Raw genomic sequence first — 15,017 nt, 5'->3', positions numbered from 1 at the left:
GGACCTCTGTTGGATTCTGTCTCCTGACTTCGCTCTCTGGATTATCCTGTTTTCCTTTGTCTGCTTGGATCTGATCTCCTGTCAGTTCTGTAGCGTTCTAGGCTTCAGTGTCTGCAAATCTCTGGCACCATCGGGAATCATTCTTGTTCTCTGGGTACAGGTTGAATTGAGTTTCCTGCCTCAGACATCCTAGCTGCTGCTATTGCAAATCCACAGCCTGTAGCTTTAATAAACTCATTTTGAGTAATCCCACTGTCTGTCTTGCTTGAATACTGGGTCTTTCTGTTCTTAATTGTGAGGGATGTTACATGGTGGCACAAATTACTTTAATTTTAACTTTGGGGGGTGTACCACTATTTAACTAATCCATTCATTTTATTCTCTACAAAATAATATTTAATGTCAACCTTTGGTTATCAGTTTATGACTTTAAGTTGAAGATCATTTGGTTGCGTATCTGAAAAATGACCATAAATCCCACCTATAGAACTATACCCAAAATAAAATAAAGGTTTTTAACTGGCCTAGATACGGGCCTCAGATTTATTGACATCACAAGGCTTGTTTCCAATAATGATTATATTGCTCAAATTCAAATTCCAAAAATAACAAATTAGCTAAATGGAAACACTGCATTTGAGAAATAAGAACTCATACTTTGGATGACATGAGGTGGTTATTCGTTATTCATATTGAAATTCTTAAATTTCCCAAAACTTCACTGGAAACACATTTTTTCACATCACACAAGTCGAGTGATTTGCATCTTTGCCTTATGAACTTGTAAAAAGACAAGCAGAAGACAAGAAGAAGTCGGAGGATAATGATGCTCCCTAGAGCCATGGTTGAAAAATGGATCCAACTTTGGCAAAATTTGATGAAATCATCATTTGAAAGCTGAATTTAGTATTTAGTAAGTCAGATAATAGTTTGGCTGATAATAAAAATGTGTTTCAACATCTAAAATATAAAAGGCTGACAAAAATGCGAAAGCAAAAAAATGAATTATTTCTAACTGAGAAGAACCACTTTTTTCACAGCATGATGTGAACACTAAGTAGCATCAACTGGTTTTGTTTTGATTGAATTATTTGTTAATCTCCCAGATCTAAGCAAAAACACTCAGTTCAATGCAACTAACAGAATGAAAGGGGGGAGAAATCGATGCATTTCTCACTTTTGAAGATGAGTCAATTCCATTATCTGAAAAAAAAAAAATGAGAACAACGCCTGTTAGAGGGGCTTGAAACCCTGACTCTAGCCTAATCACAAGGCCCTAGTAATAATGAGCCTTCCACTGGGGACATCGTGACAGAGAAATCACTGAACGTTTCCATGGTGCCAACCATCAAAGGGAAAAGACTTCATGGATTTACCAGAGTGGCCATCTTCTCTGTAGGATCGCTCCGTTAGGTTGCTTTTAATGCATGGGATGGATTGGCTGACGCTTTCAGCAATTTGTTTCAATCACAGATTTTCTGAACAACACTAATACATCCCATCACTGATCAAGCAGCATTTTGTTTTTCCAGGCTGCCAGTGTTTATTCCACAAATAAGCAAGCACTTATACCTGCAGCTGTTCTGTCTCACCTGGTGGTTAAATGCTTCGATTTTATTGAGCAAAGATGCTTAGACTCACTGATTGGTTGATTAGAACATTATTTCTTTTTATGAAAAAGAGAATTTTTGATTAGAGCTGCAAATCTTGAAAACTTTAGCTGACACGTAAAGCTTTTATTAGGTTTTATGTAAAAAAAAAAATAGACAAGCTACTTGAAGGGGCATTGTTTAAGAATGTATAATCTCAATACGGTGATGGTACCTTTCAGAGTAGATCATGCAAGATATAATATAGCTATATATTACAGTTTTCGTGGAAGGAAAGCCAACAACATGTTTTAGGTCTCATTAGCAGAATTGTTATTTTATGAATCAAAAAGATTTGGAAACTATATTTTCACTGTCCAGTGACCCAGTTCCAGTATTGTCAGTTTAACTGTTTTTGCAGTTTAAACTAAAGTTGATAGTTTTTGATACTTTTACATAGTTTTAATATCTACCATGGTTCTCTTCCTCCCCAAAATGTTCACCTATATTTGTCCATTTTCCTATATAACTTGCATCTGATTTTTCAAAAAGACATATTTTCAGGTTTATTTATGTCAGCTATATGTCTTCCAGTGTGTATCACCTTACTGCCAAACCAAATTCCTCATATGTAAAAAAAGAAAAAAGCACTTAGTAAAAAAGCAGATTTCTATGCTTAGTTGGTGCTATGCTAACCCATTCGTACTGTTCTTAAACAGTAACAATAAAAGGGAGCGCCCATTCCTAATTGACAAGAGGAAAGAAAGCGATTTTAGAAAAACCTATTTGGATGCAACTGCCTTAACTTTCTAAGCATTTGTGGCGCCCTCTACATTAATCCCATCCTAGTTAGTGAGTCATATTACAATGAACAGACCATGCCATTTATTGTTTTTCAATTCATTCTGGAATTTCTTTCTGATTTTAATGCTGACAGAGGTAGTTTTGATGCTCACCAAGCAAAATGTGAATTCTGTTTTATCATTTTCACTTTTCTCTACACACACTGGAATATAAGGATGAATTTATGCCACAGACACCATGAGTTGACTTAAACCCTAATGACCTCAGCCGAGTAACACCTTGTTCTACCTCAGTAATCAGCCTTTGGTAGAGTTAATATGCACTGGTATTAGGATAAAGGCTGGATCCTCATTTTAAGAATATTCAGCAACACACCCATCGAAATAAAGGATTTCTAACAAAAATCTTCTTCGTGATGGGGAAATTCAGGTGTTAGGCTTGAGATAAAAAAAATAAAAAAAACTCAGAGTAATAACTGATCTTTGTTGAGGTTTAGATTATTTTCATTCAAAACTAGATACATCAATGTCACATAATTGGTTGATCATAGAAACCATCCACGTTCGAGTAGAATTGGGTCGTATCTAGTTGACTATGATAAGAACCATAATGTAATTTAAAAAGTTTTTTTCTTTTCTTTACATACTTCAGTTATATTCTGGTGAACTTTCAAGTTCGGGTTTGAGAAGTTTTAATCTTCAAGTCACTTTAACTGTTTGGAGTTTGCATAAGCATAATGTAAAGTGTAAATATTGTAACTTGGTGTTCTTTACCCTGCTCTAGCATTAGCTATTGTAAAGCCTGGTTTAATAAAGCTTATGCTGAAAAAATATGATTTGGAATTGTTTCTTCTGTTTGAATTTATTATTTTGCAACAATGTCATTCATTTGTCTACTTAAGGCTTAAAACTTTATGTTTTAATAAAGCTTATTGTTAAAAGCAGAGCGATGTGTGCTTAGTTTCTGGGTAAGTAGAGAAGTAGGAGTACCGGCAGGTAGAGGGAAAAGCCCTATCTGGTGTTGGAGAATTCTGTCCAGACAGATGTCCGGTCATCCAAAGTAGTTAGTTAGTTAGTTAGCTGGTTAGGTTATCCTGGGTATTTTCTATATGTGCGCTGCTATAAATGTAAGCTGCTGGAGGACATAAGGACCACTTTTCCTCATTCTGTCTCAATTAAATTTTCCCATTCTGTAGAATTAGCTATTTCCACCAATATCTTTATGTTCTCTCTGCTTTTTCTTGCCATAGTAGCTTCATCTGTTTTATTGACTCCTAAATATCAGCTGTGAAGCCATTAAAATCTTTTTTTTATATAAATTTTGGAGTTGGGCCTATTTTTTTCAGTGAATTTTTTTTTTTTTTTTTTACTGTGACTAACTGTATGTGCTGTCTTTTACCCTTTGACATTTGAACTTGTCAGGCTTGTCTGCATGACTGTTCCTGTCCTGGACCCATGGAGCTAGGTAATAGTTAACTTTTGTATATTTGCTTCTTTTTGTATGTCTGCTTCTGTCTCCTTGAACCCCAGTGGGCACTCACACTGAGCTCACACTGAGCCTGGTTTCCTCCTCTTAAAAGTTAGTTTTTCCTCTCCACTGTCACTACGTGCATGCTTGGTGAGAGGGATTTGCTGTTGGGGAACTGAGTTGATGAAATCAGCTGGTTTCTCTTAGTTAGAAAACTGTTAATCATCTGAAAGTATTCTCTCTGTAAAGTTCCTTGAGATGACGTGTTGTGAATTGACATGAAATAAATAAACTGAATTGAAATGAAATTGAATTTGTCTTTTATTATATATTTTTTCATAATTCTGTCTATTGCACAAGATTTAAATGTCAAATCGAATATTACAATCCGACAACCCCCAGTTACTTGACTAGCCTTTTTTTTTTTTTTTTTTACCAAATACATTTTTATTCTTATTATAGTAAATGTATGCATAGCTACTTTTTACCTTTCTTTTAGCAAAGGAAAGTTGAAGTAGCACTCCTCTTTAAGTGGGATCTCTGGGTGCATTGGTCACAGCTGCTTACAAGTGCAGCTGGACTTTCTGAAGGTACTCAGACCTTTTAATTGGTGGAACTTGTGTAGGATAGATTTCAGTGAGGACCAGAACAGTTCCAGCTTGGTCTTATTAAATTCACCAGCATGATTCCACTTTCATTTCAATGCTCTCAGCTGCTATCCCTGCAGACTATCACAGCTATGCATGAGCTCACACACCAAACACTCTTGTGTTCAACTGGAAACACTGGTGCTGACCAAACACCCCACCCCTACGGCTCAGCATCAACCACTGTTCCTTCATGATTATATTTAGTATGTCAGGTGATGTTCTGGCTTTAAATAATTCATGAAGAGCCTTTCTGGATCCCTCTGACTGACATGCTTCACAATATTACGTTAAAAAAAAAAAAAAAAAATTCCTGGAATTTTATTCATGCTCCTTGAACTTTTTCTGATGAAGCTCACTTAGACTAGGAAACCTGAAAGTGTTTTATGTGACAGAACAACACAAAGTGCACAACTGTGAGAAAGAACACACCTTTCCTTTATGAACAGAAATGTGAAACATCCAGTATGCAGAGCCCCACAAGCAAAAAAGAAGTAACTTTCACTAACATAGGTTGGTATTTCTGCAGATGATATACTGATATTGTTGAAAGAAATACACACACATATGTTTTGAGCCATATGTAAGTAATATGGCATTATCCTAAGGTACAAATCACAGGCCATTACCTTCAGCACTAACACTCCTTTGAAGTGTGAAATGATTATGGTCTGAAAATAATTACATATTTGGAAGATAAATGATTCGTAGTTCCCCTGTTGCAAATATTGAGTCATATCTATTTCAGTGGATCTCATTTCTCAACCAATGGCTTACCTTTAAAATGGCATCTGTTGAAAATGACAATTCCATACACTCTTATAATTCTGCTCATGAATGAATGCATGAATAGGAATTTATTTCAGACATTTTGACAAACAAGAATAAATAAATCAACCAAATACACACAAAAGAGACTAGGTAACATCAACCAAACCAAACAACACTTTTCAAACTAACTAAATTCACCAGAACATAAATAGAAACAAAACCCTTCACCAAATAAACCTGTTGGTATAAACAGCCAGAGAAATGACATTGATTAATGTAAACTGTCTAAAGAATGGTATAAAGAAGCAAAACTTTTTTTTCCATACCCCCTCTCCCTCTAATTGCACTTAAATTAACTGCTGTTAAACTTCTGTTTGTTATTCAATATTCACACATACCCCAAAAAATATACAAAAAATATATACATATATACACAATTATATACACACATACACACACACACATATATTAATATATACAGATAGACAGATAGATTTCTGGTACTGTTAAAACTGAAAAAAAGAAAAAAAAAACTCGATTTTAGAAGAAAACACAGTAATTCAGGGAAGGGAAACCAGGTGAGCCCCGCATGCCTTAGAGATTGGTACAATAAACTTTATATGCTGGATTTATCAATAGTAATTTATGCATCATCAGTCCAAAATTACATTGAATAAAATGTTCATTTGCAACTTGAGGCATTTAATGAGACTTAGTTTTTTTCTTTAATTTTGTTAGTTATTTTACTTAAATGATAATCAGTAAACCCATAAACACATAAAATGCTTAATAATAGTTTTGCTCAGCAGTTCAAAATTAGATTTTATGAAACTTAAGCAGATGTAGCTTAACTGTGGTTTTAATTTTTAAAATAATGTGATCTGAAAAATCATATTGATAAATTCCTCCTTCGTCTTCTACAAAAGGGGGGGAGTAATATCACAAAGGCATTCCTGTATATTGCTTAATAATAATTATAATAATTTGCTGTTCAATTTAAAATCAAACAACCATAAAGATGAGGTAAAAATGATGGACTTTTGTTTTGTTTGTGAACTTCTGAGGCAAACCAAAATAATGATTTCACCACTAGGTTACAACTCTTCACAGATTTCATAGTTTCTTTTTGGTCTTTTCTAATTCAAACCAGCACTTTTTGTTTGGCTGCAAAAATCCAGCATAAATAGTTGATTTAAACCTGCTAGAAAAAAAAAAACGAAATAGTAGAGTTTATAAACTTTTACCACTAAAATAACTATTCATGTTAGGCTCAAGTTTTAAAAAAAAATAATTTGTAAATCATTCACAGCACAGATTCCAAAGCTGCAAGCTTCTTTCTAGATATTATTTAGGAAATAGTGCCCTCGTGTGGACGAATTTAGGATATTTGGGTTTTATTATGTCACCAAAAAGAGCCACAATGTACAACTGTAAGGATATATACCCCACTAAGATATTAATACTTCATACAGGCCTTTTAATTAAATATGACAATAATGAGTCACTGCAAGTTCCTCATCTGGACCTCTGACCTTATAGGATGACATATCTGATACTTCAAAAATATTTCATCATGTCAGGACAAATGAGAGATTATTGTTTTACAATAACAAATCCGGAGCATAACATCAAACCACATTAGGAAAAGGTTTGTAAAGTGATTTCCATGAAGTTTAGAAATATCGTCTTCCTCTTAAGTCTCCATACAGGAGGGTTTATACAACAGTGCTGTGAGGGTGTGTAACCATGTGATACAACTTTAAACTTTTAACTGATCTTTATGAGGTGACTAACTGAACAGATCACAGCTAGCCATCTTGTCCTTTTCTAACTTATGGGGAAAAATGTGACATGGTGGTTGAGAAGGAAGAATTTCCTGAGCCCCACCCACTGGCGTATGAGCCAGAAGGACTGAGATCCCTTGTTCTGTTATTGCACGGGAATGTGTTGTTTCTTGACAACTCTACAGCGCCTTGCAAAAGCATTTGTGCTATTCGACAGCTTAATCCTTTTTTGTCATTTTATGAAGACAAACTTGCATCTGAGTGCAGAAATCCAGAAAAACGAGACTCGCCTACATGCATAGTGTAGAAGGGGTAGTGCTGTGGGGGCTGTTCTTTAAACATTCTGCTTTATTCAGCAGCATATACCAAAACGTTTGGGACAATTCAATATCCACCATGTTTGTAAATTAAGTTTGGGACCTAATCATGTTTTTTTTTTTTTTTTACAGAAAGACATGATTGAGCTTATTGGTCTAGAAACCTCTAGAAAATGTCTTGACATGTTCAACATCAATGTCTGACCTCACAAATGCGCAACTCAGAAATTCTCACCTTTAAATCTTCCCAAATAAGTTAAAGCTGTCATATCTGAAAAGATTTGTACAGCATCAGATTGAACTTTATGGATTATTCAGTTCCACTTAAGTTCATTTATGTATAAAGCCGCCAAATTAGCAATTTCCAAGTCTCATATAGCCAGAGTCCCACAGCAAAATAAGACAAATGATTTTAGCTTCAAAACAGATCATTTAACTCAATATTCTAAAATGTTTCCACAAATAATGAAATAAATGTGAAAAGCAGCACAATCTTTATTAACCAATCATAATTGTTTACACAGTTAACTCACATTGGTTTGTTTATGCTCTTATGAAATCCAGCAACTCTTCCTCTATAGGCGGTGTCAAAATGAAAGCAAATGCACACGTCATAGACTGCACTCTCATTATTGTGTGTACAGGCAACCCTACTTAATGTACAAACGCTCTACAGACTGCAGCAACTGGGTGAAAGGGCATGACGTTCACATATATAGAGGTCACATTAGAATAAGGAGGAGTCCCTGAATGCTTTAGTTCTTATGCAGCATCCACATCACTTAAAAAGATGCAAGAGTTTATCATTTTGACTTTCATTTAAAGTGACGGCATTAGAAGATCATCCTGGCTTTGGTTCTCCTGGAAAGGTGCATCAGTCATTCCCCCTGGAATGACAGGACAAAGATCCAAGGAGACTGGTGTGTTTGTGTGTGGGCGGCGTTGGCACTGATGGCCAGAGATAAGCCCCGACAGTTGAGAAAATTCCAGAAGCTCCTGCCATTTATTCAGCTGCCTGGTGGAAAAGTACAGGACTTTGGGGCTGCCACCTCACAGTTGGCCTGTATGACAGCACAGTATCTAATTCTCATGAGCCGCAGCCTCTGTTTGTACAATTAGTGCAACTCAATTTGTGACAACAAGTGGCGCATGACGTTCCGTGAGACAAATCTTTGTTTATGCAAACACTCTTCACGAGGGAGAGCTTCTTCCCCTGACACAGCAGAAACAAGACGCCGAACGGGAGGATAAAATGCTGTAGGACGCCGGGTCTCCTGAGCAGCCTTAGAACATCAATGGCTCTTTGTTTGTGACCTAAATAGTACCTTCCTGATAAGAATGGCACATCACAGCTATTCATAGCTAATTTAATTTAATGAGTCATGTTGTGTCCTAATGAAAAATGAAGCGGCTAGATTGGAGGTTCTGGTCGGACATTAACAGCTACGTCTGCTTTACTTCAACATCAAATGAAGGACAGGATTTAGTGGCTAAATCGCCTGTTGATCCCTCAGATATCCACCTTTAAAGCTTTCCTCTTAAAAGACGTCACCATTTAAAAGACCTGAGAGACCTCTGGTTTAATATGATATCCTAAAGGCTTGTCATTCCTCACTGCGTCCATGAACACTAGCCACTTGGAAATAGCGCACCAGCACGCACAACTATTCATCCTATTTTTAGCTCAGCTGAACAACTGTGTGCTGTACAGCTCTTGTTCACATGTCAATGGGGCAATCATGCCCTAGTTATACTATTAAATATCCTTTTTGTGAAATTGTCTTCAGTCAGAGGCTTCTTTAGTTCCGCTGTTGCACAGACCACTACACAGAGCAGTGGTAAATGAGACCAGATATAAGACCATATTTGGAGAATCTTAGTCTTGTTTTGACTTTGGCCTGGTCCCATTTGAAGCAATCATATCAACAAAAAGGAGATGTTTGTTAATATTAGCCATCATCTTCTACAGAGATTAAAACAAATATTAGAGTTAATAGAGTATTAAATTTCCTTTTCACAAAAACTGAATTTAACTGTTTTTATATGGTGTATACTCGGTACTTGAGTTGAAGATTTCTTTAAAAAATCGTAAAGATCATCCACCTTCTTAAATGACCATCCCCCATACCCTGCCCTGTGACATTTTATTACTGAATGTATAAAATTTCTGCTATTTATTAACAGTAATGGCAATGATATTGCCCTTTTAACATTTGGTGGGCTGTGGGCTTATGAGTAGCCTGAGCAAAATAAATAAAATCAAAGAAGTGGCCTTCCATGACTATGAAGCTGATCCCAATGGAAATTTGTCCTCTGTATTTGTCCCTAACTATGTAGGGGCAGTGATAGCCATGCCAATCTAGGGACTGACTGCAGTTCTACTGTAAGGTTCCTTGGTTAAAGTCAATGACCGGCGTATCTGACATGTAACAACCATACCATGTATATTGCTTTAGGTTAATAGACTATATTAATTAGGCTATGTATGCTTTCAAAAATAATTCCACCATCTCTCTTTTTATAAATATACTGCTGTGCATACTTATAGGTATAGATTTCTATGTGGATCATCTAAATAAGTGGTCCTCCTAATTGTCAATCATTCTCGTAATATTTTTATTTAAGGCCATCCTAGGTGCTTGTTCCGTTAGCCATCTTTTCTGCGCATGCACACTTACAGCCGCATATGTGTAGTGAGCTACGGTTTCAGACAGTCATTGAAGCTCACCTCTCTAACTGCTGTTCTTTCAAAATTGCAGAGTTTCGTAAGAGAAAAAGTGTCCACGAAGTGTATGAGAAGAAAGGGCAGATATATCGCGGAAGTCTTTGCGTGGAGAGCTCTCCTCGCAAAGCATTATGGGATTTGCTGTCACAGAAAGTCCCGTATCTTTATAGGCTGTCGCTACCTGACAGTGGTGGCAAATAACAAAGATGGCGAAAGCAGTGTGCAGAGAAGGAGGAGTTACGTCATGATCGTCTGTCTGAGCAGTCAGTTAACTGAGTTTGCTATAAAGTCCACTATACACTCACCGGCCACTTTATTAGGTACACCTGTCCAACTGCTCGTTAACACTTAATTTCTAAGCAGCCAATCACATGGCGGCAACTCAGTGCATTTAGGCATGTAGACATGGTCAAGACAATCTCCTGCAGTTCAAACCGAGCATCAGTATGGGGAAGAAAGGTAATTTGAGTGACTTTGAACGTGGCATGATTGTTGGTGCCAGAAGGGCTGGTCTGAGTATTTCAGAAACTGCTGATCTACTGGGATTTTCACGCACAACCATCTCTAGGGTTTACAGAGAATGGTCCGAAAAAGAAAAAACATCCAGTGAGCGGCAGTTCTGTGAGCGGAAATGCCTTGTTGATGCCAGAGGTCAGAGGAGAATGGCCAGACTAGTTCGAGCTGATAGAAGGGCAACAGTGACTCAAATAACCACCTGTTACAACCAAGGTGGGCAGAAGAGCATCTCTGAACGCACAGTACGTGGAACTTTGAGGCAGATGGGCTACAGCAGCAGAAGACCACACCGGGTGCCACTCCTTTCAGCTAAGAACAGGAAACTGAGGCTACAATTTGAAAAAGCTCATCGAAATTGGACAATAGAAGATTGGAAAAACATTGCCTGGTCTGATGAGTCTAGATTTCTGCAGTGACATTCGGATGGTAGGGTCAGAATTTGGCGTCTACAACATGAAAGCATGGATCCATCCTGCCTTGTATCAACGGTTCAGGCTGGTGGTGGTGGTGTCATGGTGTGGGGAATATTTTCTTGGCACTCTTTTGGCCCCTTGGTACCAATTGAGCATCGTTGCCTACCTGAGTATTGTTGCTGACCATGTCCATCCCTTTATGACCACAATGTACCCAACTTCTGATGGCTACTTTCAGCAGGATAATGCGCCATGTCATAAAGCTGGAATCATCTCAGACTGGTTTCTTGAACATGACAATGAGTTCACTGTACTCAAATGGCCTCCACAGTCACCAGATCTCAATCCAATAGAGCATCTTTGGGATGTGGTGGAACGGGAGATTCGCATCATGGACGTGCAGCCGACAAATCTGCGGCAACTGTGTGATGCCATCATGTCAATATGGACCAAACTCCCTGAGGAATGCTTCCAGCACCTTGTTGAATCTATGCCACGAAGAATTGAGGCAGTTCTGAAGGCAAAAGGGGGTCCAACCCGTTACTAGCATGGGGTACCTAATAAAGTGGCCGGTGAGTGTATAGTCCCCACTGTATGTGGACACAGTAAATGTCCACATACAGCTTGTATGAGTTATGAGAACAGCACATTTTAAACAGGGCGGGCACGAGGAGTAATGGGCTGGTGCGTGCTCTTGAACGCGTATTTCCTTTTTAAAATTATTTTTTACCAAAAAATTTATGTAGCTGCTGCATCCTTATCAGCCCTGAGAGATAAAGTCTCCACTCTTGAGAAGGGCAAACTTTGCATCCCTTAAACAAGCCTCAGTGTTGTTGTTTTTATATTTTTTTACTTTCTGCTAGACATGATCCAACTTCCATTTATCTATGGTGTGGTTCCCACCATACTGTTTTGCATAATCATTTTCCTAACAACTAATGAAGTCAAATAAGCTGAGCTGTTCTTCCACAGAGAACCCTAGTGGGTAGGAAAAATTACTCAATTTATCTAATTCTCTCCACTGAGAGGTGTCAGTTATTACTAAATCCTTTAAAAAGAAAAGAAAAAAAAAGTTAATTTTTTCTTGATTTTAGCAGATACGTAGATATGATTTATTTTTAAATTGGAAAAAAAACACATTACAACTTCCTTATATTAAATTTTTCAAAGCTGATTAATGTATTTTAAGCAGATCATCTTATTTACCTTCTCAAATAAAGAGCAAATACAATTTTTTAACAAAACCTTTGCTTACTTTTAGATCATTAGCTTCCATCGCTCCAAGGATTTATTACTTTTTCCAACAAGGGGCCTATATCCCTCTACTACATAGAAAACTATACAGCTTAAAATAAATAAATTTAAAAAAAGATTAAAAAAAATTAAATAAACTAAGAATATGACCAACTTTTATTGTTATCCTAGTTTGCAAAGCAAGGTTTATGTTAAGGGGCATCTATTGCTGTATTTGTTATTTTTTAACAAGAGGGCTTCACAATGTTAATGCCAAAAGGAAACATCTCTGCATATATTAAGGCCAGTGGGTCATATGACATCAGTGAGCAATCAGAGCTCTTTAATAATAAAATTTGAAATATAAGAAAATAAAATATCAGAATTCCAAAGTAAGAGCATGGAAACTTTATATTAAGATTCAAACCATTATTGTCTGTATTTTCAGAACCTTTAGGACGATTTTACCCTATATATTGTATGTATTTTTTGAGGTTCCCAGTCAGTAAGAGACATATTTGTCTTTTTCTCCTAGAAAGAGAGAAATGTGGTTCCCCAGCTGTTTTCAGCCAGCTGACCAGCAGTGTGCTTCCTCAAAGTTGTCTGTTATTTGCTGAAACTAGTCAGATCAGCTCTTTCACATCTAAAAATTGTTTTTCTGATTGTGAAAAAAACTTAAGCATGTATAATAATTCATAGGTGCATTCATGAACACATGGATCTTTATTTGCATGAAATATTGACCCAATTTAGCGTTTTACTAGCAGCTCCAGGGGGTAAGGGAAACTGCAGGGCCAGTTAGCTCATGTGATAAGTGACGGTAACAAGAGTTTGTCTTTGTCAGTCACATGGTGACGAATATAGCTGATATCTATTCCTGGGTTTAAGAGAAGCCTGTTAGCTTTTGAGTCAGAGGCTTATGCTGCAACATGCAAGTTCTGCCATTTAGCTGTTATATTTATATAGGATTAGTGAAATTTATATGTCAGATTAAGCATACATGAATACATAAACCCTAAACACCACGGGCTATAGCTGTAGGTTTAATGTTGCCAAGAATTTCCAAAGGAAGGGTGTTTAAGATTGAAATTATACGTCAATATTAAAATCAGAAATAGAAAGTATTGAATTACAGGTGTGGTAAGAGGACTGCGACCTCACAACTGTTGCTAGGTTTGCTTGTTAGCTAAATAAACAAGTTAATTCTCTGAGGTTTTAAATGCATGACTGATCACTATGAAGGTAACACGCACCTCTTAAGGAGATGGGGGGAATTAAAGCACCACATCATTCATTTCCATCTGAGAAAGGAGGGTGGAGGTTATTTCTGAGGATTAAATTCACCAGAAATCCAAACATAAATAGATATTAACTGGGTGAGGTAATTTAATTGAGATTTTATCACGATATGCCACCATAAAGCAATGGTTGATGGGTATTTCGAAAGGTTTAAAAGGGAATTTTAGGGAAGGTTCAAACGTAGTTAATGTAAAGCTCCTAATACTTGTTATGTTAATGTTATTGGTTGAGAGATGAAAGTCCAGTTGGCTTCTGCTAAAGAATTTAGGATTAAAAAAGAAAACTCAGAGGGAGGCCAAAATCAGATGAAGTGTTTTCATTTAGGTCTCTACACCCAAACCCCAGCCAAGTCAAATATAGGAGCAATATTTAGAGTTACTCCTCAGCTTCTTAGTTTTCTTAAGGCCTTAGCGATTGAGTTGCATCGCCACCAAGAAGCCTGGGGTAGTTCATGAAAACATTTCAGGTCAGTTTTTTTTAACTACAGTATGACATTGCAAAAATGTTTGCCATTCAACATTTTGAGCTACATCTTATCTAAAACATCCTGAAGCAATAACTGGCAGCAGCTAAACGGCCCACAGCTTTCGAAACCCACTTTGTATATAATAGTGAAATCCCGTCACTGATTTCCAAACATGGATTAACCAATTAGAAAACAGACTAAAGATATATCCCACCAGATGGACTTCAAGTCCTCCATCTGCTCCAAAACACCAAAATATTTCTGCATTGATGATGGCCCATGCAGAGCGGTCACTGACTAACTGCACGTGTTCCCTTGTTTTCCCCAAACCTTTTGGGACACGTGTGCGTCAGACCGTTGGTCCTCCCTGACCCATCTGGGTTGATTCAACGGGGCCAGACTCAGAAAGAAACGAAGGAGCGGGAGGGAGCATGAGAATGTCAACAGCAGCCTTAACCACTGAAAAAGCTGCACCCGGAACCATTAGGGGAGCAGGGGACCTGAAACAACACAGTAAAATTCTGTTGCATAATTAATCGTTATTATGTAACAAGGCTTAGAAATTAATTGCAGAAGCGGAGAAGCCGAAGAATTGAGAAATTATGTGGGGCCTTGCTGCATTGTGTTTCTGAGTTGGTATGAGGGGCACGTGGGAGGGTAGAGATGGAGCACTTGCTGGTGGAGAAAACCAAACAAGAAAACATTTAATGTTAAAAAGAATACAGTCATAAAATTAGAAAAACTCCTTCCTGTCCATTCAGTGCAGTGAAAACATTGAAGTCCTTGTGGTAAGGAAAAAGAAAGGATATTAAAATAAGTTTGATGCCTATTTCTACCAGAAAAAAGAAATCTGTCACGGTCATCAGCTTGGCCAAAAGCAGATAAACATTTTTCCATCTATACATTTTCTAACACGCTTATTCCCAAGCAGGGTCAGGAGGGGTGCTGGTGCCTATTGCCAGCTGTCTACAGGCGAGAGGCGGGGT

Source organism: Cyprinodon tularosa, unplaced genomic scaffold, assembly GCF_016077235.1.
Source record: "Cyprinodon tularosa strain WSP-4 unplaced genomic scaffold, ASM1607723v1 ctg434, whole genome shotgun sequence".
In the NCBI taxonomy this organism is placed as follows: Eukaryota; Metazoa; Chordata; class Actinopteri; order Cyprinodontiformes; family Cyprinodontidae; genus Cyprinodon; species Cyprinodon tularosa.
This window is presented reverse-complemented; position numbering follows the sequence as displayed.